General features: G+C 46.7%; 2 long non-coding RNA genes and 1 pseudogene across 2 annotated transcripts; 2 read left to right on the forward strand and 1 right to left on the reverse strand.

The window, feature by feature from the left end:
* The first annotated feature begins 362 nt into the window (after window positions 1-362).
* Window positions 363-5190, forward strand: LOC109265615 (uncharacterized). Its single transcript, XR_002079277.2, has 2 exons — window positions 363-4513; window positions 4965-5190. It is a non-coding gene; the product is annotated as an uncharacterized LOC109265615 (long non-coding RNA).
* Window positions 4851-26116, reverse strand: LOC109265616 (uncharacterized). The gene is made up of 2 exons (XR_002079278.2): window positions 26037-26116; window positions 4851-5014 (listed from the first exon to the last, which is right to left on the reverse strand). It is a non-coding gene; the product is annotated as an uncharacterized LOC109265616 (long non-coding RNA).
* LOC109265614 (60S ribosomal protein L17-like) lies at window positions 25383-25986 on the forward strand (annotated as a pseudogene).
* Window positions 26117-26667: the final 551 nt, after the last annotated feature.

Below are 26667 nucleotides of genomic sequence, written 5' to 3' on the forward strand. Positions count from 1 at the left end.
GATCTCACACTCCATGAGTTCAAGCCCCGCATCGGGGCCTGGAGCCTGCTTCAGATTCTGTCTCTCTCTCTGCCCCTCCCCTGCTCATTCTCTCTCTCAAAGATGAATAAACATTAAAAATTTTTTTTAACTTTTTTAATGTTTATTGCTTAGTTTTGAGAGAGAGAGACTGACACAGCATGATCAGGGGAGGGGAGAGAGAGGGAGGGAGACACACAATCTGAAGCAGGCTTCAGGCTCTGAGCTGTCAGTACAGAGCCCAACATGGGCTCAAACCCACGGACCATGAGATCATGACCTGAGTTGAAGTCGTATGCTTAACTGACTGAGCCACCCAGGCGCCCCCCAAAAAAATTTTTTTAAGTTTAGGAATATCTAGCTTAGTTATTAAGAACTTTGAGGTCTTAATGAACCTGGATCAAACCCACCTTGCTCAGCTCACAGCACCACGCACACAGCAAGCACTCACAGGGAGGTAGCTGCTACTGTTGGCTGTTAATTTAGGACCATCTCCCTCAGCAGAAGCATCCTCTTCTAAACCCCTTTCAAGTGGTCAAACTGTGTGAATACTTCAATAGCGAACACCTTGCTTTTCACACAGATGACATTACATATCTGGGGAGATCGGCTTGAGTATTAATCAGTGCCCTAGGCTGCAGAGTACAGAGATGCAGCTTCTGCTTAGGTAAGGGAAACTTACTGGCGGGTATGAGGCTATGTAATACAACAGAAGAAAGGGCTAAGGATGCGGTTGGACCTGAGAATGGAACCAGGGAGGCACTGCTGGGATTCTCTGCCTCTCCGAGGACTCCCCTCCTGTGGCAGGAAAACAGTGCCGACACTCTGCCACCTCTTCTCCCACAGCTGCTACGTACGCAAGAGGGACTCACTCCAAGCTCAGATTCCCCAAATCCCAACTGGGTCAGGGGCCCATACCTGGACCAATGGGCACGTTCGTGTGGACAACAGTGACCGCCTTGAGAACCCCCATCGGAATGGAGGGTAGCCGTTCCCAGAAGAATGAGAGACAGACAACACAAGAGGTGTCTACTTCAAGACTTGCTAAGGAGTTTTTTTCCCTACCTTGAGCCAAAACATCTTGCAACGGACATCTCGTTATTCTTGTGTTGCCTCGTGAAACTGGTGGACATGAACCTTCCCTGAGATATTAGTGACATTACTGCTGAGTGCCTGTTGTGTGCCAGCCTAGAGGACACAGCCGCGTTAGACTAAATCTCTCCCCTCAAAGAGCTCATAGTCTAGCCGGAGGATCCTGGGAAAACGAATGAATATGGAACTTAATTCTGGAGAGCTCCACAGGGCTCAGACGTGGGCTTGATCTTGCAGTGCCCATTCTCTCTTGGTTTTCCTTCTCTCAACTCCTATGCCTTGGAAGGGCTCCTCTATCTCAGTCTGCCCTGAAGATTCCATTCTTGAAGTTTTGCTTTGTCTGAGAGACGGCATCCTCACCTGGAGTCACAATAGCGGGCCAGACCCTCCAGTGGGCTCCTGAGACCGGCCTGTGCGCATCTCTTCCCAGATCCACTTTTGGTAACCTCATGTTGGTAGTTTGAAATTGGCCATAGTGGGTGTGTTTACACCACAGGAATTGGGAAATGCTGCAAATCAGAGCCTCCTTTCCGTGGAGAGCCTGTTGTTACCAGCACACCACTGCATAGTTAACTGTCTTCAGGATAGTGGTATCCAAATGTGTCCATTGTCTATCCCTGGCTGTGTGTCTCACAGGCACTTCAAACTCAACAGGTCAACGATGACTTTCCTTCCATTTTCCCAAAACATAACCCTCCTCCTGGATGACCTCTCGCGGTTAATGGCATTGCCACTCATCCAATTCCTGAAGCCACAGTCATTCAAAAAGCATTTTAGATGCTCTCCTCTTCTTTGCCCCCGTGTCTGATTAACCATTAAACACTATTCATTCCACAGATGTGCTCTCACTAAAACCTGTACCCTCTTCTCCATTCCCACTCCCACGGATGGAGTCTAGGTCCTCTTCATTTTTCTCTAAAATGATTGCAGGGGCACCTGGATGGCTCAGTCAGTTGAGCGTCTGACTCTTGATTTGGGCTCAGGTCATGATCCTGGGGTCGTGGGATCAAGCCCTGTGTTGAGCTCCGTGCTGAGCGCACAGCCTGCTTGAGACTCTCTCCTTCTGCCCCTCTCTCCCACTCACACGTGCTCTCTCTCTAAAATTAAATTAAAAAATAAGTAGGATGATTGCAGTTGCCTCCAACTGGTCATACTGTCATTAGTCTCTTGGCTACAAACCAAAGTGAATCTTTAATTTGGTCTGATGCCCCTTCCACTGGTTGAGAAATTCCCCACCTTGAAGAAAGCAGAATTCATTTCCCATCATAGACTTTGAACCTCCCAGTTCCTGGCTCCTCCAATTTCCTTGCAGCTGGAACCAGGGAGGTTACCTAACCTTCACTAGAGACCTGCACCCTGCCATCCATTACGGCCGTGGGCAGCAGCACCGGCAGCACCCAGGGCCCAGTGCAGGTGGCAGAATGGGTTATGACACCCAGTGTTGAATGGTCTCAACAGCCAGCACCTTCCCAAACTGGTTCTGTGGCATAATGTTGGCTGGGATCCCAGCTGCTGCCTGTTTTCTGAGCCCAACTCCCCATCATGCCTGGTGTTGCTGTGAACTCTCCAACATCCTTGCAGTGTCTGCTGTGCTAGAAAAATCAGTCAGCAATTTGGTTCTCAACTCTCAATATTATCCCCTCTCATCCCCACAGCTTTTCCTTATCCACTCTTTTTTTAAAGTTTATTTTAATTTTTTTTAATTTTACATCCAAATTAACATACAGTGCAACAGTGATTTCAGGAGTAGATTCCTTAATGCCCCTTCCCCATTGAGCCCATCCCCCCTCCCACAAACCCTCCAGTAACCCTCTGTTTGTTCTCCATATTTAAGAGTCTCTTATGTTTTGTCCCCCTTCCTGTTTTTATATTATTTTTTTTGCTTCCCTTCCCTTATGTTCATCTGTTGTGTGTGTTAAAGTCCTCATATGAGTGAAGTCATATGGTATTTGTGTTTCTCTGACTAATTTCACTTAGCATAATACCCTCTAGTTCCATCCACATAGTTGCAAATGGCAAGATTTCATTCTTTTTGATTGTCGAGTAATACTCCATTGTATATATACCACATCTTCTTTATCCATTCATCCATCGATGGACATTTGAGCTCTTTCCATACTTTGGCTATTGTTGATAGTGCTGCCATAAACATGGGGGTGCATGTGCCCCTTCGAAACAGCACCCCTGCATCCCTTGGATAAATACCTAGTAGTGCAATTGCTGGGTCTTAGGGTAGTGCTATTTTTAATTTTTTGTTCCAGTCCACTCTTTTCTTAAATAACTTCATTTATTTATTTTGACAGAGACAGAGACAGCATGAGTGGGGGAAGGCAGAGAGAGGGAGAGAGTCCCAAGAAGGCTCTGTGCTGCCATCACAGAGCCCAATGTGGGGCTCAAACCCATGAAGATGTGAGATCATGACCTGAGCCGAAGTCAAGAGTTGGACGTTTAACTGACTGAGCTACCCAGGTGCCCCTCCTTATTCACTCTTAAAACATTCCTAAAAAGCTCATCATTTCATTGTAATGTCATCTGACATTTTCTACTCCTTTCCTCAGCCAAAAGAATAGTCTTCTGAGAGTCCTTTGTCTATCTTTTCCATTCCTTGTTCATGTCCCATGTTTTGATCAGGCTCTTTTCAAATCAGAACCCACTGGAGAGTCGATCCCCTGGGTAATGACATTATTTTATTTAGGTGCTCCCTCTTTTCTATTTGGATCAGTTTTCGACCTACTGTTAGAACACCTTCCTGGGCTTCTTGTAGGCCTGCTGTCCCGTCCCCTAAACTGGGCCTTCACCGCATGGTACACAGAGCCTCATGCAGCCTATAACTGCATGGCAGCATATCCTGGTTCTGCACATCTCCTTACAGCCTCACACAAGTCCTTTGGACTGATCCCAGGGCTGTGTTGTAGCTTCAGTTGGCCTTGCTTGACTTTCTGTGCTCCTTCCAAGAATATCTCCCACCCAATCCAGTCAAGCTCCTAGTCCCTCACCTCAGAACTGGCCCTGAGAGGCAGGTCCCCCTCCAGGCTCCTCTAAATACAGACTAGGCCCCTGCCACCCTTTCGGGCCCCCATCATGGAGGCTTCCTCTTTTCTCTGAACATTTTGAGATCTCTATGGTGAAGTCTGAAACAGCACGATTGCTCTCACCGAAGTGTCCCCTTTAGTCAGAGTAACCTCAGAGTAGCAATTTTTCAAACTAATTGTGTCTACGTTTTGGATTCTGAGACGTGAAACTATCCATTACACAAAAGTAGAACCTATCATCCTATACTTACAGAAGAACTAAACTTTTTTGAGATGCCTTGATAATTAAACATTCTATTTTTTGCCAAACTCCTCTTCCTGCGACGGATTGCCTCTATCTCGCTTAAAGACACTACCATCTAGTCAAACAGGTGAGAAACTTTAAAGTCGTCTTTAATGCCACTTTTGCCCTCATCCCCAATATCTGTGTGGCTGCCGTGTCTTGTCTCTTTGTTTTGCTCCACATAAATCCACTCTCTTCCCTCTTCCCCCACTGTCTAGGCCTTGAGCCTAGATTGGCCTTAAGCCAGCCTAGGCCTGGATTGTTGAAATGGGTTCATTAATCCCCTCACTTACAAGATTCGGGAGCTGCAGTAGTAGAAAGTATCATAAAAGAATAACTCAGGGGGTTGATGGGGGGTTGGGGGGGTGGGTGATGGGTATCGAGGAGGGCACCTTTTGGGATGAGCACTGGGTGTTGTATGGAAACCAATTTGACAATAAACTTCATATATTGAAGAAAAAAAAAAAAGAATAACTCAGGGGGGCCCAGTTCTAGAGTATCTGAAGATTCTGCTCTTTCATGAAGCTCATGTCCCATAGGTCTTCTAGATTGTCAAGAGTCTTCAGAAGGCATCTCCATTCGTCCACAGCTGTTGGAGAATATGGCAAAGACAGTGGAAGAAGGAAGTTACATCAGCCAACCATTTCTCTTTGTATTCCACTAATGTTTAAATCTCACTGAACATCAGAACATCTTGAAAATACAATTGCTTAACAGGTATAAAGACACAGAAACAACCTAACACTAATAAGAATGGTATAATAATTACCGTGTGTGTGTGTGTGTGTATGTATGTGTATATACATATATACAATAAATAATAATAATGGTATTTTTCAAAACTGTGAAAACCAAGAAACACAGAAAAGCATTTCTTACATGATGCCAACAGGAAATTGAATCATCATGGGCCTTGCAAAAATCTTTAAAAAAAATATACAATATGCGGGGCGCCTGGGTGGCTCAGGTGGTCAAACATCAGACTTCACCTCAGGTCGTGATCTGACGGTTTGTGGGTTTGAGCCCAGTATCGGGTTCTGTGCTGACATCTCAGAGCCTGGAGCCTGCTTTGGGTTCTGTGTGTCTCTCTCTTTCGATGCCCCTCTACCGCTCACGTTCTGTCTCTCTCTCTCAAGAATAAATCAACATTAAAAAGAAAAATGCGTACAACATGCAGGGGCGCCTGGGTGGCTCAGTCGGTTGAGCATCCGACTTTGGCTCAGGACATGATCTCGCAGTTTGTGGATGCCAGCCCTGTTTCGGGCTCTGTGCTGGCAGCTCAGAGCCTGGAGCCAGCTTCAAAATATTGTGTCTCCCTCTCTCTCTCTGCCCCTCCCCGGCTTGCGCTCTCTCTCTCTCTCTCGAAAATAAATAAAATTTTTAAAAAACTTTTAAATAAAAAAAAATATATACCACATGTAAAAATGGGATTTCAGTTAGGCGGATTAAATGCTGGGTCATTTATAGCTGTTTTCATGTATTCTTGTTGTTGGCTCTTGGATTTGAAATAAGGAAGAAATGAGCCCCCTAAGCAACTAAACTGTTTACAGTTCTCGGAAGGTTCCATTTATGAAGACCAGTCACTCAACGTGTTGAAGGTTTATCCCCAGGATTTAGCACTTCCATAATGCTCTCAAAGATGCGGGGAGCCTATTTGCTCCGCCCATCAGATCTTTGCTTTTGAACAAAGTCAGTTGCGGGGCTCCTTGTCTCCACTCCCACCCCAGCTCATCTCTGAGGCACCTGAGACTATATTTAGCTGCTTGTGCTACATTGTCAATCTTGCTCGTTCATTACCCACCCGCTGTGTGTTGCAATGAAGATGGCAGAAGCTATAAGGCTCTGGAGCCTTTGTCTCTCTCCTTGCTTTATCTGAGTTTGCAAGCACCTCCTCTTGCTTCCTTATAGCCCCTGTCCTCCTGAGTATCTGGCATTATCTGTGTATTTTTACACAGCGATTCAGATTTCGACCTGAGGCCTTTTTGATGCCGGGTGTCTTCCTATGGTGAGAGATCAAATGAGCTTAGGTTAAAATCCCGACTCTGCTACCATCACATGAGGTGACTCTGAACAAGGTTCTGAGCTTGAGTTCCTTACTTCTAAAATAGGGATAAGGAAAAAAATGGTATAACTAGGGATACCATGAAAGGTGATAAAGAAAATTAGATTGCCCACTGAAATTAACACTGAACAGATCAGAGCTGGGATTTCAGATGGGCAGAGAGAGGAAAAGTGGGTCCCAGGCAGGCAAGAATGGACTGTAAAGGGATTGAGGGCATTAATATATCTGAACAAATAATATGTTGATTTCTAAAAGGGATTAATCATGGAAACCCCAAACTGGAGCCTCACTGAAGCACAAGTAGGCAGTGCCCACCCCTGCTCTCTGCAGAGGGGGCAGCCTTGGCCAAATAGATTTTGACTATTCACAGCCCGTTGGCAAAGCTAACCTCAGTTTGGAGATTTTAGCCTGATCATTTTAAATATTTTCAACATCTAACTAACTTTAAAGAACCTGCCCATGGCGTCCCATTGTACTTAAGAAAAATTGAAACTTCTCACCCAGGCTGACTCATCTCTAGGTGACTTGGCCCCTGCCCTCCTGCCCAACCTCATTTAAAAAATGCCATTCCCAGGGGCGCCTGGGTGGCTCAGTTGGTTGAGCGGCCGACTTCGGCTCAGGTCATGATCTCGCGGTCCGTGAGTTCGAGCCCCGCGTCGGGCTCTGTGCTGACAGTTCAGAGCCTGGAGCCTGTTTCAGATTCTGTGTCTCCCTCTCTCTGACCCTCCCCTGTTCATGCTCTGTCTCTCCCTGTCTCAAAAATAAATAAAACGTTAAAAAAAATTTAAAAAAAAAAATAAATAAAAAATAAAATAAAAAATAAAAATGCCATTCCCAGAGGAACTGGGTGGCCCAGTAGGTTAAACGTCCAGCTCTTGACTTCGGCTCAGGTCATGATCTCACAGTTCATGGGTTCGAGCCCCATGTTGGGCTCTGCACTGACACTGTGGAGCCTACTTGGGATTCTCTCTTCCTCTCTCTCTGTCCATCCCCCGCTCATGTGCTCTGTCTCTCTCCTCAAAATACATAAATAAACTTTGAAAAAAATTTTTAAAAAAAGAATGTCGTTCCTTCTGGTGCTCACAGAGTTCCAGCCACTCTGGAGGGAGTCAGCACCTACCTTGTGGTCTTGGCCTGGGTCTCCCCCTGACATCTCTGCATGGCTGCCCTCTTCAAGTCTTAGAACTCGCCTGAGCTATATCAGCTTCCCAAGGAGGGTTTCCCGGCCACCCCATGGAAATGGCCACCCAGTTCACTCTAATACATCAACCGATTTTTTTGCCTACATAGCACTTAGGCTTATCTAAATTGTCTTGGCCACTTCTGTGATTACTTGTTTACAGTCTGTCTGCCCTCCTGGTTCTGAAGTTCCAAGAAAGCTCCTTAGTCTGTCCTGTTTGCCCGTGCATCTCCAGCACCTACCATGGGGCCTTCATTGGTGGAATAAATAAACAAAAGAATGAACCAATGAACTGCCCTTCCTTTTATTTTGTTCATGCCTACCAAGCTAACTGTCTGATCAGGATTTGGTGGCCCACTGGGAAAGAACATTAAACTGATGGTACAGAGGTGAGTATTTTTTCTCATCCCTGTAATAGTTGTGATTCACTTTGGAATTATTTTTGTATAATCTTTTTATATATGAGTCTAAGAGCTTGGAAACTATTGTTAGTGTTTATTAGTATCAGTATTTACTGATATGCTAGGCATAGATGGGAACTTTACCATCTAATCTTCACAAAAATAGAATCTATGAAGTTAGTGCTATTACTGCCCCCTGTGACAGATCAGGAAACTGAGGCTCAGAGAGCTTAAGTGACTGTGTAAGTTCTCATCATAAGGAATGGCAGAGGCAAAATTTGAATCAGGGTTCATCTGACTCCAAAGCTGGTGTGTTCCTCCCTAGCCCGACAGGGGACACCCAGCTCCTCCCCTCCCCCACTCCGAGGATTCAGCTCACCCTGCCTTGGTCTTTGGTGATGATGATTCTACCTTGTCGCATCCCTTGCAGAGGCCTGGCCACCGTGCAGGGAGCATGAGCCAGGGAGAGGGGCAGAGGGAGAGAGAGAGAAAGAATCTTAAACAGGCTCCATGCTCAGCACTGAGCTGGACTCAGGGCTTGATCCCATGACCCTGGGATCATGACCTGAGCCAAAATCAAGAGTTGGACACACAGTCAACTGAGCCACTTAGGTACCCTGACAACCTTTTTATTTTAAACTGTGACTAGACATTCCTTTTTATAGCTCTCTTCTCTTCCCTTTAGGGAAGGAGTGAAGACACCACATGTTGTTTTTTGTTTGTTTGCTTTGCTTTGTTGTTTAGAACCTCAGTTCTTCATATATCGAAGGTCAAAATTGAGTATGCCGATCAATAATAATAAATGCTGTTCATTAAATTGGGGCTTGGAGGAACAGCTAGGTTCCCTGATTAACTGGGAAGCCTGACATTTGTATAGCCCATAACTATTTACAAAGGGCTTTCACTCCATTATCTCACTCTCCCCTCACACTGGCCCTCGGAGAGGCAACTTGGGCCGGTGAAGGCGAGGCAGTCTTGGAACGAGTAAACCTGGGTCTACACGCCAGCCCATCACTGAGGAGCTGTGTGACCTTGGGCAGGTCACTCCATCTATCTGAGTGCCTCATTTATTTTTTATTTTGAATTATCATACAATGAACTTGACTTTTTGGAGCGCCTGGGCTCAGGTCATGATCTCATGGTCCATGAATTCAAGCCCTGTGTTGGGCTCTGTGCTAACAGCTCAGAGCCTGGAGCCCACTTCAGATTCTGTGTCTCCCTCTTTCTCTGCCCCTCCCCCGCTCACGCTCTGTCTCTCTCTTCTTCAAAAATAAATAAACATTTAAAAAATTTTCAAAAATGAATTTGACTTTTTAAACATCTTGGTGAGTAGTTCTCTGAATTTCAACATGTATACAGATGAGAGTATATATATCACCACGGAATGCAAAATAATTCCGTCTCCCAAAACACCTCCCTCATGCTATCTCTTTATAAACACACTCTCCTCACCTCTAACCCCTGGTGACCACTGATTTGCTCTCCATCCCTCTAGTGTAGTCTTTTCAAGAACATTATACAGTGGAGTCTATACAGGGTGTCATATTCTGAGGCTGTCTTCTTTTGCTCAGCATAATGTGTTTGTGATTAACCCAAGGTCTCCTGTGTATGAATAGTGGACTCCTTCGTGTCCATTCCATTGTATGGATGTGCCACACTTTGCTTACTCTTTCACCTGGAGAAGGACACTCGGGTCGTTTCCTGAGTTTTAAGTCTCTCATTTTTTTGTTGTTGTTTTTGTATTTATTTTTTACAAATTTTAAAAAACTGTGGTGAAGTACACATAGCATAAGATTTACCATCTTCCTTGTACAATTTAGTGGCATTTAGTACATTCACTATGTTGTCTAACCATCACCAACTTTTCCAGAACTTTCTCATCGTCCCAACTAGAAACTCTATGCCCATTAAACAATAACTCCCCATTGCTCTCTCCCCCCAGCCCCTGGTAACCTCTGTTCCACTTTCTGTCTCTCTGAGTTTGCCTATTCTAGGAACCTCATATAAGTGGAATTATATAATGTTTGTCCTTTTGTGTTTGACCTAGTTTACTTAACACAATGTCTTAAAGGTTTATCATATTGTAGCATGTATCAGAATTGCCTTCCTTTTGAGGCTGAATAGTATTTCATTGTGTGTATATTCCACATTTCATCTGTGCATTCATCTGTTGATGGATGCTTAGGTTTTTTCCCACATTTTGGTTATCATGAATACTGCTACAAAGAACATGATGTACAAATATGTACAAATATCTCTTTGAGAACTTGCTTTAGTTTCTTTGGGTATATACCTAGAAATGGAATTGCTGGATCATATGGTAAGTTCTATGTTGAGCTTTTTGAGGAATCGCCAAATCGTCTTCCACAAGGGGTATGTCATATTACATTCCCACTAGCAAGGCTCTAATTTCTCTACATCTGTATTACTCTGCTCATGCTGCTATAACAAAATACCACAGACTGGGTAACTTAACAGAAATGTATTTCTCACAATTCTGGAGGCTGGGAAGTCCAAGATCAAAGTGCTAGAAAATTCTTTTTTTTTTTTTTTTAAATTTGTTTGTATGTTTGTTTTAAGTAATGTCTACACCCATCGTGGGGCTCAAACTCATGACCCTGAGATCAAGAGTTGCATGCTCCTCCAACTGGGCCAGCCAGGCGCCCTAACAAATTCAATTTCTAGTGACAGCCCTCTCCCTGGCTTGCAGATGGCCATCTTCTGGCTGTCTTTTCATGGCATTTCCTCAGTATGTGGGTTTGGGAGAGAGAGAGAGAGAGAGAGAGAGAGAGAGATCTAGTTTCTCTTCTTCTCATATAAGGACTCCAATCCTATCAGATTTCGTCCCCATCTTTGTGACCTCATTTAACCTTGATTATCTGCTAAAGAGCCTATACCCAAATAGGGTCACACTGAGGGTTAAGACTTCAGCATATGAATTGAGGAAGTGGGACACAATTCAATTCATAACAACATCCTTACCAACACTTACCATTTTCCTTTAAACAAAATCCTAGGGAGTGAAGCAGCATTGCATCCTAGCTTTGATTTACATTTTTTCCCTAATGGCTAATGATGCTGAGCCTATTTTCATGTGCTCGTTGGCTACTGGTATATCTTTGGTGAAGTGTCCATTCAAGTTCTTTGCCCATTTTTTAATTGGGTTGTTTGTTCTATGATGCATCCTAGGATTTCTTTATATAATCTGGATATTAAATGTTTATCCTGTTTACATATGATTTGCAAAACTCTGCTCCCATCCTATGGGTTATCTTGTCACACTCTTGATAATGTCCCTGGATGCGCCAAGGTTTTCCATTTTGATGAAATCTGATTTTGTTTTTGTTGCCGGTGCTTTTGGTGTCATATTTAAAAAACTATTTTGCCAAATCCAAGGTCATAAATATTTGCCCGTATGTCTTCTTCTAGGAGTTTTAGCTCTTGGATTTAGCTCTTTGATCAATTTTGAGTTCATTTTTGTTGATGGTATGAGGTAGAGGAAGGACTGCATCCTTTTGCATGTGGATACCCAGTTTCCTCAGTACCATTTGCTAAGGAGATGGACCTTTTCCCTTTGAATGGTCTTAGTACTTTTGTCAAAAATCAGTTGACCTGGGGACGCCTGGGTGGCTCAAATGGTTGAGTGTCTGACTTCGACTCAGGTCATGATCTCATGGTCTGTGAGTTCGAGCCCCGCGTCAGGCTCTGTGCTGACAGCTCAGAGCCTGGAGCCTGCTTGGATTCTGTGTCTCCCTCTCTCTGCCCCTCCCCTGCTCGTGCTCTGTCTCTCTCAAAAATAAAATAAACATTAAAAAAACATCAGTTGACCATATATGTGAAGGTTTCTTTCCAGGTTCTCTATTCAAATCTTGTGGTCTACATGTCTGTCCATGCCAGTACCATACCGTGCTGTTTGTTAGAAGAGGATAGTACCTCCCTTAAAGCTGTCATGAGAATATGAAATAATGCAAGTGAAGGTCTTGGCACCCAGTAGGCACTTAACAATGGCAGCTATCCTGGGGAGAAGTCTGCTCAGGTGCCTTCAGGTTGAAAGGCCCAGAGAGTCATTCAGGTTCCCCCAGACACGCTGGGAACCTGGCTGACTGGAAACCATCCATCCCACCAGTCGGCCTGGGGAGACTGGAACGTTGCCCAGGAGGCAGCAGGCCCTCATCTGGTCATCTCTGAGTGTGTCTACTGCTTCTCGGCACTGGAAGTAGATTCTCCATTTCTGCTTCTCTCTTCCAGTGCTGCTGTCTAAATTTGGATTCCCCAAAGCAGACCCTGGGACAAGAACTTGGTAGTTAATTTTGGAGGATGTTCCCGGAAGCACAAGGAGGGAGATGGAAAGTGAGAGAAGGAAGTGAATAAGGCCAACAGCAGGCTGCCTCTGTGGGCACCCAGGGCTCAGTCCCACCGGGGCCAGCCCAGCGACCGCACGGAGCACACACTGCTAGGGGATTTATCTAAGGGCTCCCACAGTCCTAGGGGTTTTAAACTGGCCCTTCTGGGGGCGCCCGTGGCTCAGTTGGTTAAGCGTCTGACTTCCGTTCAGGTCATGATTTCACAGTCTGTGAGTTCAAGCCCCAAGTCGGGTTCTGTGCTGACAGCTCAGAGCCTGGAGCCTGCTTCGGATTCTGTGCCTCCCTCTCTCTCTACCCCTCTCCGGCTTACTCTCTCATTCAAAAAATAAATGTACTTTAAAAAAAATTTTTTTTAACTGATCCTTCTGGGCTACCCTACACAAAGGGCCAAGCAAGTTCCCATACCTCCAGAAGAAACCCTGAGGCTGAGAGGTAGAGTGATAAGGGGACTGGAGGTGAAAACTGTCTGCGTGCAGGGAACTATCTCTTGCACCTAGAAGGGGACAAAGATCAAGGAGGGGATATGGGACGAGGCATCATCGCCTCTGCAACCACCACCAACAGCTGCCTCTCTGCCTTTATTGCTTGATGACTCCTGCAAGCTCAAAGCTTCTACTGCATCAGCTTCTACTTTGGTCTTTAATTTCTGTGGATCTCTGGGTTTCATGTCGCTCTGCTGCCCACATCTCTATGTAAGTCTTGCGTTTGTTTTTTTTTTAATTTTTTTTAACTTTTTTTTAATTTTTAACGTTTATTTATTTTTGAGACAGAGAGACAGAGCATGAATGGGGGAGGGTCAGAGAGAGGGAGACACAGAATCCGAAACGGGCTCCAGGCTCTGAGCTGTCAGCACAGAGCCTGACGCGGGGCTTGAACTCACAGACCGCGAGATCATGACCTGAGCCATAGCCGGCCGCTCAACCGACTGAGCCACCCAGGCGCTTGCATTTATTTTATAAAATGTTTATTTATATATTTTGAGAGAGAAGGAGTGCGCAAGTGGGGAAGGGGCAGAGAGAGAGAGAGATTGGGAGGCACAGAAGCCGAAGTAGGCTCCAGACGCAGAGCTGTCAGCACAGAGCCTGATGTGGGGCTCAAACTCATGAACTGAGAGATCGTGACCTGAGCCGAAGTCAGGCGCTTAACTGACAGCCACCCAGGCACCCCTGTGAGTCTTGCATTTAACCTGTCCTCGAGAGAAGCCTGAGTGGCTGGTTGAGTCACTGCCTTGACTCCCACCGGCCCAGCTCTCCAGCACTGGCCTCAAGAGCTGGCTGCCCCTTCACTCCGGGCCCTGATCCTCCCTCAGTCCACATTTCTGAGGTCCCAGGAATAAAGCATAAAAACTTGTTCACGAGATCTGTTTCTTCAGTAGGCGCTCTGATGTGACAGCTAGCTCCCAGGGTCTCGGCAGCAGGAATATACAAGTGAGGATACTGGGGCTCAGAGAAACTTGAGCTCAAGAAACTTGCTTAAGGGCATACAGTTACTGACATGCAAGCTTGAACTCAAACACAGTCTCCTGATTCCAAATCTCATAGTCTTTCCACTCCATCATTTTACCTCTTACGCAGGGAACGAAACCTCCCAGTGTTAAGTGTTAGGGGAATCTTGTTAGGAGGATCTGCTTGGCAGGTCACTTCACGACTGAAAGGGATCTGCCCAGGGATCCGGAGACTTTCATGGTCCTGGAGGGCAGAGCACAAGACTGAAGTCCGACAAAACCCACGATAAATAGACCTGTACCTTTGGTGCCAGATCAAACACCGCTTTTTATGAAACACGAGTTGGTGCAAGTGGTAGGAGACACCAACGATTCCAGGAAAAAATTGGGGAAATCCAGGAAAAAGCATGCGATGGGGCAGGATTCTGTCCATGGCCTTCCATATTCCTGAGAGCTGAGGAGAGTTGCTTACCCAGCCGTGGTCCTGGTGGCAGACAGCAGAAAGCCAGCTGGCTAGCTTGCGCAGGAAAGGGTTTATTGGGGGAACGTGGAATTGTTCTCAGAATGGTGGGAAGGCTAGAGAAGCAGCTTAGATTGGAACCGGATGGGAGCTTCGTCATTCAAGACCAAACCACAGGAATGGTCAGCTGGCACCATCCCTCCTGGGCACTCAGGAGGGCCTGCTGGGCTGGCGGCTACTGCCCACTGCTGGGCTCTGGCTCCAACCTCAGTTCAGGAGCCCGGGTCACGCGGCCGTGCTGGGTGCGTGGAAGGGGGTGAGGTCTGATCCATTTTGGCTTCTGGGATGGGAGTTGGGGGCTTGAGATAACACCCCAGATTGGAAGAGTGTTTGGAGGCTGGGCAGCCAAAGCGAGAAATATTTTCAGAACTGCTGTTATTCTACCTCAACGCTGGGCACTCCCCGGTTCTTCTTCCTTGACAGTGGCTCAAGCCTCTTCCTTCTTTTTTTTTTTCTTTTTAATTTTTTTTAAGTGTATTTATTTTGAGAGAGAGACAGAGTGAGTAAGCAGGGGAAGGGCAGAGAGAGAGGGAGAGAGAATCCCAAGCAGGCTCTGCGCCTTCAGCGCGAAGCCTGATGCGGGGCTCGAACCCTCAGACTGTGAGATCATGACCTGAGCCGCAACCAAGAGCTGGACACTCAACTGACTGAGCCACCCAGGCGCCCTGCAACCCTCTTCCTTCTTAAAACATTCTCCATCATGAGACTTGTTCCTGCAACTCATCTCCCTCTGCAGCCAGGCTTCTTGAAAGGACTGTACATACTCACGGCCCCCACTCTGTCCGTCTTTCCCAGTGGTCTGTCATTTCTTCCCACCCACTGTCCCCACTGAGACTGCCCGCCAAGGTTACCAGGAACTTCCGGATGGCAAACCCACTTGTCACTTTCCGCCCTCCTCTGCACGTAGTAAAACCCTCCCCTCTCCAGTTATCTGCTTCATTTCTTTTTTTTTTTAAATGTGGTCATACGTCATATGGTATGACAGGGGCAGGTTCGAGTTTTATGGGGCCTGAAGCTTTTGAGTTTGGAGGCAACTTCTTTAAGAAAAACAATGCAGAGTTACGGACAGCAATTGCTAGAACCCCTTCTGGGCGTTCAAAGGAGCTGATGCAAGGGAGGGGCAGGGAAGCTTAAGCTTCATTAACTTCATGAATCCTCCCGGAGAAGAAACGAGCCAGTTATGGAACCATTCATTCCCTACCAATGGACATGATGCGTTTTGTCAGTGTTTGGCTATTCCAAAAGTATAACAGAGAACATTCTTACATGCATCTCTTTGGTGAACACATACGCTTATCCACAATAGACAGGAATTGCCGGACCTTTTCATTTTTATTTGAAGGTTTTATTGGGAGGAGGCCCAAATCGCCCTCCAGTGAGATGTCACTAAATCCCACTCCAACCAGCCATTGCGGTGGGCATTCTCTCACACCCACATCCGTGCCAGCACTGGATATTATCACCTTTTTTTGTTTTGTTTTGTTTGCCAAGCTGATGGGAAAAATAAAAAAGGCATTTCAATGTTATTTTAATTTAGTGTATTAATTTCTAGGGCTGTTATAACCAAGTACCACAAACTGGCTGGCTTAAAAAAAACAAAACGAAACAAAACCCGGAAGCTTATGGTCTCAAAGTTCTGGAGACTAGAAATCAAGATGCTGGCAGGGCCGTGCTCCCTCTGAAACCTGTAAGGGACTGTCCTTCCTTGCCTCTTCCCAACTTCTGGTGGTGGGGGTTAACCTTGGGTGAATGGCTCCAATTCTCCTCACGTAGCGTTCTCCTCTAGTCTCTGTTGTTGTAAGGAAGACACTAGCCACACTGGATTACGGCCCCACCCTACTCCAGCATGACCTCATGTTAACTAATCACCTCTGGGACGATCCCATTTCCAAATAAGTCACATTCTGAGGTAGACGGGGTTAGGATTTCCACATATTTTGGGGAAGGGGGAACACAATTCGGCCCCCAACACTTACATTCCTGTAGTTCCTAGGGACCTTGAACTTCTCTTCATACGTTTACTGGAAATTTGGATCCTTTCTTCTGCAAATCACCTTCCCGTATCAGTTGCCCAGTTGTCTATAGGGCTGTGCGTCATTTTCCTATTTCAGTACCTTTCATCTTTTTCACGATGGACCCGTTACACAGGTGGAGAAGGTTTGCTCTCAGCTCGCCACACGTGCTTTAACTTTGGTTTTGGCGTCTGCCTCGACGTCTGTGACACAACACTCCCCAGGTTTCCCTCCTGCCTCTCTGGCTCAGCATCTGTCCTTCCTCCTCCCTCTCTTCCCTTGAGTGTCCCCCCACCTCATAAATGGCACCACGTCCGTCTATGCTCCTGCCAGAAGCGAGGTGCCTCCTTTGATCATCCTTCTCCCTCATTCTCTTTATCTGACTTATCATCAAGCTCCACCCATTTAGCCTCCTAAAAACCTGCCAGATCCATGCATTTGTCTACTGGTCTAAGGCACATCGTCTATCACTCAGACACTTGCCAACAGCTTCCGGCCTAGTCTCCCTGCATCCACTCAGCCCTCTCCAACCCACGCCGTCAGGATCTCTTTTAACCCAACTGATCTCGTCACATCTTCCCACAGGGGCCGCTTCTGGCACTGAGAATCAAGACCAAAATTCTTGTGGCCCCCAAGGCCCTGGCCCTTCTGGCTGGAGCCACTTTCTCCTTCGGGATGCTCTCCACAGCTCTCCAGCCACACCAGCCTTCAGAGCAAATCTTCCCTCCAAAGCTCCTCATTTCCTGGAGGACTTTACCCTTGAAAGCGCCCAACCACCACGTCACTCCCACGGCTCAAGTGCAGGTGGAGTCCCCCACCCCCACCGCCACTTTGGGCCACATGAACACTGATGCGCAGCCAGCCCTTGGACTCCGAAATGCAATCCACAAGTGGGGACACAGGTGGGTGCGCTGAGCCCGCCTCCTTCCTCTTTTCAGAGATTACAGAGGCTAATGCCATGGAAGGCAGAGAGTTGCCCTTTTCCTTTAGGGAAAAACATGTCCGTTATTACGCTGAGAAACACACGATCTCTTTCTGCCTGCCCAGGACTGGTATCAACCAAAAAGAAGACTATCCGTAGATGTGCACTTCACAGGGTTCCTCTTGGACCTTCCACCTGACACAGAGCAGTGATGACCTTGGGGGGACTTAGAATTGCCTTAGGAACACATCCAACACAATGGCCAATATTCAGGTTTTGGCTTTCAGAATGAGCTCTTGAAGCCCATATCACATAAAATAGTCTTCTCTTGTGTATCTATTTTTTCAACAAATAGTTAATAAGCCCTTACTATGAGCTGGGAGGAGTTTGAAGTGTGGCAATACAGCAGTGAGAAAGGTAGGGGTTTGCACACGCCCTCCACAAAACTCATTCCAGGGGAGAGAGAAAATCATCAAATAAATAAGTATAGTACTGATTTATAGGAAGTATATTGATGTGCATGAAGGAAAACAAAGCAGAATAAGGGTCAGAGAGGAGGGAGGAGTTATTTGGGGCAGAAAGCGAGGGCTTTCTAAGGGAAAGCTACTCTAAGAGGGCTTTCTTAGGGAGGGGGGCTCTAAGGGCAGTGGGAGGGCTACTCTAAGAAGGTGACATTGGAGCAGAGCCCTGAAGGTGGTAAGGAATGACCACTCCAGGCAAAGGCCCAAGTTGGGGACAGATTTAGTGATAAAAATGGGGAATCATTGGCAGAGAGTATTCCAAGACGTAGGATTGGGTTAGATCACCTATGGGTTGAGTTTTAATAGAGAAGAGAAGGAATCCAAAGCACATGTAAAGGACAGGAGCCCATCATGCTCCATGCTGCCCAAAGCCCACCCAGGTCACCCCTCATCATGAAGAACCCCAACCCCATATGGTTCTGAACATCCCCTAATTTGCCCCAGACTCACACCTGCTACACTGTCATACCCTGGACCTTGTCGTTCGTGAGTACAGCACATCTTCCAGGACTTCCATGTCTAACATCCCAGTCTTAGACCTCCTCCTCCAACTGTATTTCTAGCTCCTTCCTTTTACTCTCCTGATATGACAATTCTTCCTCGTGTTTGGGACCCCTGAGCCACCGGCCCTCATCTTTTAACTGGTCATCATCTCCTTTCCTATCTTCATGCCTCTCTTCTCCCAGATTAGATTTGTGGCCCATCGCTTTAATCCATTCCTTGCTCAACAGCTGAATGTGGCTCAGCCACGTTGAATGTTCTCTCTCTCTCTTTTTTTTTTAATGTTTATTTTTCAGAGAGAGAGAGACAGAGCACGAGGTGGGGAGGGGCAGAGAGAGAGAGTGGGGACACAATCTGAAGCAGGCTCCAGGCTCTGAGCTGTCAGCACAGACAACGTGGGCCTCGAACTCATGAACCGTGAGATCATGACTTGAGCCGAAGTCGGTCGCTTAACCGACTGAGCCACCCAGGCTCCCGAATGTTCTCCTTTTGACTTCATCACAAAATCTCAAGCAGGTCTTACGTGTGACGAAGTCACAGTGAGAACTGTGCTGCTCAGAAATCCAACACCCACACAGAATGCTGATCCATTTTTTTCTCCCACTTTTCCCAGAGAGAAGTCATCAGTCATAAACACGGTCTCCTTCTTGCCGCTGACTTCGTAGACATCTTGTCTGGATGAAGTGGGGGAGGGGTGTCGGAGGCAAGGAGATCTGAGGGCTGTGCACCCATCCCACGGTGGGAAGTGCTGAGGCAAAGAGCTAGAGTTTTTGATTTGTACGAGCCAGGTAATGAGACTGGAGGGACCCCTGAATGGGGAAGGACATGGTATTTATCCATCAACAGTAGCTTGGAAAGAGAAGAGACAACCTGTCAGGCTTCAGCTGGGGTGGGACGAGGAGATTACGTCTGGGAGTACAGGTGGAAAAAGAGAATGGGGATGAGTTTAGCGGATCCTTCCTGACGCTGGAGAAGAAAAGGAATCCTCTCTGGGTGCCCGGCCTCCACAGGAGAGACAAAGCAACTCCTAGGACCATGAGACACCCACCACCCTTCACGGTGTCAAGGAAGACGGTGAGCTCTGCATCTTAACCTCAGAGGAGGGTCTCTCATGACCAACTGCCTGCACATCACCCACTGGCTGCCCAACAAATGATGTCTTTCTGTCTCGAGGCCTCACTCAGGGCTTCCAAAGTATTCCATGTGACCAATGACCTTGTGGATAGCCCATGACAGATGTAAGCACCACCCCCCGCCCCAAACAGGGAGGAACTCTGGACTTTCTGGGGGGCTCTTGCTATTGGAAAGCCCCCTACCATAGATGTTCTGAAGGCGTCTATCTAGAACTAGCCTGGGATGATTCCCCCTTGTGGAGACCGTGGTGACACGTAGTTCCATTACCTTAGCATTTCAGGGCCATGCTCTTTTTGGAACAGACACCAGTCCTATTTATTTCCCCAAGTGGAGTGTGGTCAGGGAGGCTTCTAAGCCGTCTCTGTGCACTCTCCTGAACCCAGCCGTCTAGTTCCATCCTCACTGCCACTTGCCTAGTGTGTATTCTCTCTCCCAGATTGCTGCCATGGCCTGCTCACCAGCCTCCTGGCTGGCAGCACCACCCCCACTCCGATCCATCACCTAAAACCCAGCTCTGATTGCATCACTCCCTTGCTTTCCATCAGGGTTGGCAAACTTTAGCCTGCAGGCCCTGGGAGTTAAGACTGGCTTTACTTTTTTCTTTTCTTTAATTTTTCTTTATTTTTTAGACACAGAGAGAGTGTAAGTGGGGGAGGGGCAGAAAAAGAGGGAGACAGGGAATCCCGAGCAGGCTCCAAACTGTCAGCGCAGAGCCCAATGCAGGGCTTGAACTCATGAGTTGTGAGATCATGACCTGAGCCGAAACCAAGAGTTGGGTGCTCAATGGACTAACCCACCCAGGTGCCCCTGGATTTTACATTTTTAAGTGGCTGGAAAAAATTCAAAAGAAGAATGGCATTCTGTGACATATGAAAATTATATGAAATTCGAATTTCTGTGGGCATAAATAAAACTTTATTGGGACACAGTCACACTCTTGTTTTTGTTGTGTTCTATGGCTTCTCTGGTGCTACACCGGCAGAAGCAAAAAGTTGCAACAGTCTAAAACACCTGCTATGTAGCCCATGACATAAAAAGCTTGCCGACCTCTCCTTTAGGTCATGTATGTATTCCCACTGTCTCCAGAATAAAATCCAAACGGCAGACTCTTTACCATGACCTTCAAAGGCCTTCATAATCTGTCTCCCACTTCAGGAACGTTAAACTTCTAGCAGTTCACAAATTCTGGGATTCTTCCCATTTTGTAAAATGCCCTTGCTCCCCTTCTCTGCTTGGCCAACTTATACGCGTACATTCACGCTCTGCCCTGGGGTCGCTGCCTCCAGGGAACCCTCTCTGACCCTCCCCAGGGCAGATGAAATCTCTCCCTCGTGAGTTCCCACAGACCCCTCGATCACAATTCCTGCTGCAAGGCAGGTATCCGGGAGGTTGGTTAGTGTGGCAGAGGAGCCAAAAAAGCTCATGACTTAGAAGTGTCGGTTAGAAAAAAAATAAATTAAAAAAAAAAAAAAAAAAGAAGTGTCGGTTAGAGGGGCGCCTGGGTGGCTTACTCTGTTAAGCTTCTGACTTCGGCTCAGGTCATGATCTCACAATTTGTGAGCTCAAGCCCCCTCTCTCTCTGCCCCTCTCTGCCTGTATATGTACTTTCTCTGTCTCTCTCTCTTTCAAAAATAAATGTTTTTTATTTTATTATTGTTTTTAATTAAAAAAAATTTTAATGATTATTTCTTCTTGAGAGAGAGAGAGAGAGAGAACATGCGTGCAAGCGGGGGAGGGTCAGAGAGAGAGGAAGACACAGAACCTGAAGCAGGCTCCGGACTCTGAGCTGTCAGCACAGAGCCTGATGTGGGGCTTGAACTTACTAACCGTGAGATCATGACCTGAGCTAAAGTTGGACGCTTAACCCATTGAGCCACCCAGGTGCCCCTAAGTAAGTACTTTTTAAAAAAATTTTAATGAAAGAAAAAAGAAGTGTTGGTTAGATTGGGCAATTAGGGGATCGGCGATGACCGGCAAGAAAAATTTCAGTAGAATCGGGAGCAGGAGCCAGGTTGCTTTGGGGAGGAAGTGTATATGAGGAAACTGAGGCAGCCAGTGTAGACAACTCTTTCAACAAGTGCTTTGGCTTAGGAGGGAAAGAGGCTAGTTGCTGGAAAAGGACACAAGGTGGAGGGAGGGAGGTAGACACGTAAGGACTCTTATTTGTTCTTGTCAAGGAATCAGTGGGGAGACATCAGAGAAGCCCGAGAGAACATCAAGGGGCCGAAGGTAGAATCTGGTTTGGGATCCGGCACAGTGGGGAGGACTGGCCTCAGGCAGTGCATGCCGCTATGACAGCATACCATAGACTGGGTGATTTGCAAACACAAAACATGTATTTCTCACCGTTCTGGGAGCTGGGAGTCCACGTTGCACACTGTCATATAATGGAAGGATGAGAGATCCTTCTGGGGCCTCTTTCGTGAGGACACTAATCCCACTCAAAAGGGCTTGGCCCTCGTGACCTAATCACCTCTTAAAGACCTCACTTCCTGATACCATCCCACTGGACATTGGGGTTTAACGTGTGAAATTTGTGGGATACAAACATTCAGACCTGTTTTCTCCTTGGAGGCAATAAGTGGGTACGGTCAGGGGGGAACCTTGATGGCAGGACGATGGGAGAGTCCCTGTCCGAAGGCTTCCAGATTCTGTGTGTGATAGTAGGAGAGGCCAGCGGTTTGGGGAGACTGGAGATGGTCTTAAATGGCCACTGAGGAAGATGGCAGGGTGAGCCCATGAGGAAAGCAGAGCACGCTGTGTATAGTACCGGGGGCCTGGCTACAGTTGATGTCCACAAATTAATGGCACCAGACTCTGTGGTGACATGGTTTTCTCCAGCAGAGCTGATGGCCCTGGTGTGCCCATGGAGAGGAAGAATGATCTGACTGACCTGAGTTGGGGTTTCCAGGCAGGGGCGGCGGACAGTCAGCTGGAGAGAAGTCGTGAGGTTGCTAGAGGAGAGGTCAGGGTAGGGGAGCCACACAGGAGAGGGCAGGAAGTGAAGACAGGAAGAGTGGAGTCAAAGACCACCTTGAGGGTAAGAGAACAGGAAGTGTGAGCGCAGCAATGAACACGCAGCTGGAAAGCTGGGGCCACAGGGGGAGAAAGGGCTCCCGCGTGTAACAACGCAGGGTGAGGTAACGAGGTCCACATTTTGGCCCCGTGGAAGGGGGGGAGGTGGAATGACCGGGCGAGGCGGAGGGCCAGGAGCTGAGCGCAGGAGGCGGTCTGTTATACGGCCCCGCACGTGGGCACAGAGACAGCAGCACAAAGGAGGGCCTGGGGAGGAAGAGAAAGAGAAAGCAAGTCTGGGCCCAAAGCGGCCATGAAGGGGTGAGGCAAGAACGCCAGGGGAGACAGGTCTTTACCAGACAGTAAAGGAGAATGGACTGGAGGAAGCCTCGGGCAGGTGCCAGAGTGGCAAGGAATGAGGGTAAAGGGGAGGGGTGCCAGGAAGAGGTGCCCTTACCCACCCTCTAGCCTCAGCCCCAATAACCAACCCATCATGCCTCTATGGATTTACCTGTTGTGAACACTTCATACGAGCGGAATCATACGAGAAGTGGCCTTTGGGGGCTGGGTTCTTTCATCGAGTTTAATGTTCCCAAGTCTCATCTATGTTACAGTCTATGTCAGGACTTCATTCCTGATTATGGCTAAATCATATTCCATTGGACGGACTACCACACATTGTTCATTCGTTCCTTCCATGGCAGACTTTTGGGTTGCTTCCATTGTTGGACGTTCTGAATATTGCTGCTGTGAACATTCACGTCCAAGTCTCTGTGGGAACCGTTTTCGATTCTCTTGGATTCCCTTCGATTCTCAGGAGTGAATTGCTGGGTCATGTGGGAACTCTGTGTTTCACTATCTGAGGAATGGTCAATTGTTTCAACAACACTGAACCGTTTTACATCCCCCCAGCAGTTGTGGGAGGGTTTCGTGCCTCTCTTGAAACAACTGAAGACCTGACCAGACTGAGTCCGCGTTCCGCACGTGAAGCTGGCTCAGGACATGTGGGCTCTCCAGCTTGTCAGTGTCCTTACCACTCACAGTGGGTACACGCGGGTTCACCCCTGGCCATTAGCCCCTCATACTTCATGCCTTCTCCTTACCGGCCAGGCCCCAGAGTTAAAACCCTAGGCTGTGCAATCAGCAGGCAATTTTGTTGACCAAGAACCGGCTTTCCAAAGGACCAAGTAAAAAGTTTTGGGACGGTGGAGACAGGGGGTCGTTGAGACAAAAGAGGAATGACAGAGCAGTATGGAAAAAAGAGATGACCAGAGGAGATGATATTTGGGCAGTGACCAAGAATAAGAGGTTCGGCGGGCTGAGCATCCTTGCCGAGGAGGGCTGAGGTTGGGCCCCTGCCGCAGTGGTCCTGACGCAGAGGGAAGAACCAGGCTTCCAGGCCCTGAAGCTCAGTGACTTAACTAGTAACTCAAGGGAGAATTTGTCTCCACCTAGATCAGCACTTTCTAATAACGATAGTTATGAGCCAGGTATGTTATCAAATGACTTTTATCTTTGCTAATCATTGAATCTAAATATCTCACTGTGGCTTTAAAAAAAATTTTTTGTTAACATTTATTCACTTTTAAGAGACAGAGTGTGAGTGGGGGAAGGGCAGAGAGAGAGGGAGACACAGAATGCGAAGCAGGCTCCAGGCTCCGAGCTGTCGGCCCAGGGCCCGACGCGGGGCTCGAACCCATGAACCGTGAGATCATGACCCGAGCTGAAGTCGGACACTCAACCAGCTGAGCCACCCAGACACCCCTAGCATCTTTTAATAAATTTAAGAGCTGTGTCAATTTCCTTTCCTGAGAACTCTTTGTTCACATTCCAGGACTGCTTTTCTATAGGATTTTAGTCCGGCACTTTGATTTATAGGAGTTCTTTTTATGCTATGGAGATTTGTCTGCATGTGTGTTGCATATATTATTGTCCTGTTTACTGTCTTTTGATTTTGTTATTTTTTTCTGTGGAAATTTTTAAAAATGTTATGGTGGTCAAAGTTGATGACTTCTGAGTTCTGAGTCATGCTTAAACAAACCCATCCCACTGCAGGATTATAAATTTTTTTTAAATCTGATACTTTAATGGTTTCACATTTTAGATTTATATCTTTGAGCTGTTTGAAGTTTATTTTAGTGTAAGTAATGCAGGAAGGGTACAAATGCGTTTGTTTCCAGATGATTACTCAGTATTCCCAGAAGGATTTATTGCATTTTTTTCCTATGTGTGTTGGGGTCTGTTTCTGAACTTTCTATCCTATTCTGTTGATCTGTCTATTCATGTTCCCAAACAAAAAGTATTTTTTTTAATTTTAATGTTTATTTATTCTTGAGAAAGAGACAGAGACAGAGACAGAGCATGAGCAGGGAAGGGTCAGAGAGAGAGAGGGAGACACAGAAACTCAGGCAGGCTCCAGACTCTGAGCTGTCAGCACAGAGCCCGATGTGGGGCTCAAACTCACGAGCTGTGAGATCATGACCTGAGCCGAAGTCGGATGCTCAACCGACTGAGCCACCCAGGCGCCCCTAAAAAGTATTTTTAATTACCGTAATTTTACAGTATGTTTTGACCTCTGGTTGAGCTAGCCTTATTCTTCTCACTCTTCTTAAGAATTTTCTTAGGGGGGGCACCTGGGTGACTCAGTAGGTTAAGCATCTGACTCTTTTTTTCAGCTCAGATTGTGATCTCATGGCTGGTGGGATCGGGCCCTGCGTTGGGCTCTGGGGTGACAGTGCAGAGCCTACTTGAGATTCTCTCTCTCTCCCTCTCTCTGCCCCTCCCCCACTCATGTTCATGCTCCTTCATTCTCTCACACTCTCTCAAAAGAAATAAAATAAACTTAAAAAAAAAAGTCTCTTCCCATAAGCAGCCCGAGGTGATCTCTGAAAATGGTTCACTATTCACCTAATCCAGGAAACCCAACAAAATCAAACAAACCAAGAGGTTCAAATCTTCGTGTTCACTTTAGGAACACACGTGAAACTGCCCAGGCCATCAGGGGTATGCCTATCTGAAAAGCCACCAAGTATCTGAACGACGACACTTTGCACAAGCAACGTGTTCCATTCCATCACTACGATGGTGGAGCTGGTAGGTGGGCCCAGGCCAAACAGTGGGGCTGGACACAGGGTCGGTGGCCCAAAACGATGGCTGACTTTTTACTGCACATGCTTAAAAATGCAGAGAGTAATGCTGAACTTAAAGGGTTCAGATGGAGATTCTCTGGTCATTGAGCACATCCAGGTGAACAGAGCCCCCAAGATGCAAGGTAGAACTCAGAGGGTTCAAAGTCGGATTCACCCATACATGAGCTCTCCCAGCCACACTGAGATGATCCTTACTGAAAAAGAGCAGACTGTTCCTAAACCAGAAGAGGAAGTTGCACAGAAGAAAAACATATCCCAGAAGAAACTGAAGAAACAAAACTTAAGGCCCGGGAGTAAATTCTCATAAAATAAGTGCAAATCAAAGTAAAAACAGAAAAAATTAAAAATAAATCAATAAAAAATAAAAAGAATTTTCTTAGAGGTACCTGGCTGGCTCAGTCAGTGGAGAGTGCAGTTCTTGGTCTCCAGATTGTGGGTTCAAGCCCCACGGTGGGTATAGAGATTACTCTAAAAAAAAAAAAAAAAAAGGAAAAGAAAAAAATTTGTTTAACTCTTTTTTTTAATGTTTATTTATTTTTATTTTTTTTAATTTTTTTTTAACATTTATTTATTTTTGAGACAGAGAGAGACAGAGCATGAACGGGGGAGGGGCAGAGAGAGAGGGAGACACAGAATCGGAATCAGGCTCCAGGCTCTGTGCTGACAGCTGACAGGGCCCCAACCCATGACCTGCGAGATCATGACCTGAGCCAAAGTCTGACGCTTAACCGGCTGAGCCACCCAGGAGCCCCAATAATTTGTTTAGCTCTTAAAAACTAGCTTTTCTGGGGCTTATTTTTGGGGGGGAGGGGAAGCCCACATTAAATTGATACATTAATTCAGAAAGAATTAATATCTTTCTAATATTGATTTCTCTCCTTTTCTTACACAAAAGTAGCACACCACATAATCTATTCTCCTCCCTTTTTTTCACTCAACATATCCTGCAGATCTTTCCATCTCACAACATAGCTTCCTTACTCTTGTGCACAGCTGTGTGGCCTTCCACCGGTAGAT

This window comes from Panthera pardus, unplaced genomic scaffold (assembly GCF_024362965.1).
Source record: "Panthera pardus isolate Hobbes unplaced genomic scaffold, ASM2436296v1 HiC_scaffold_6, whole genome shotgun sequence".
In the NCBI taxonomy this organism is placed as follows: domain Eukaryota; kingdom Metazoa; phylum Chordata; class Mammalia; order Carnivora; family Felidae; genus Panthera; species Panthera pardus.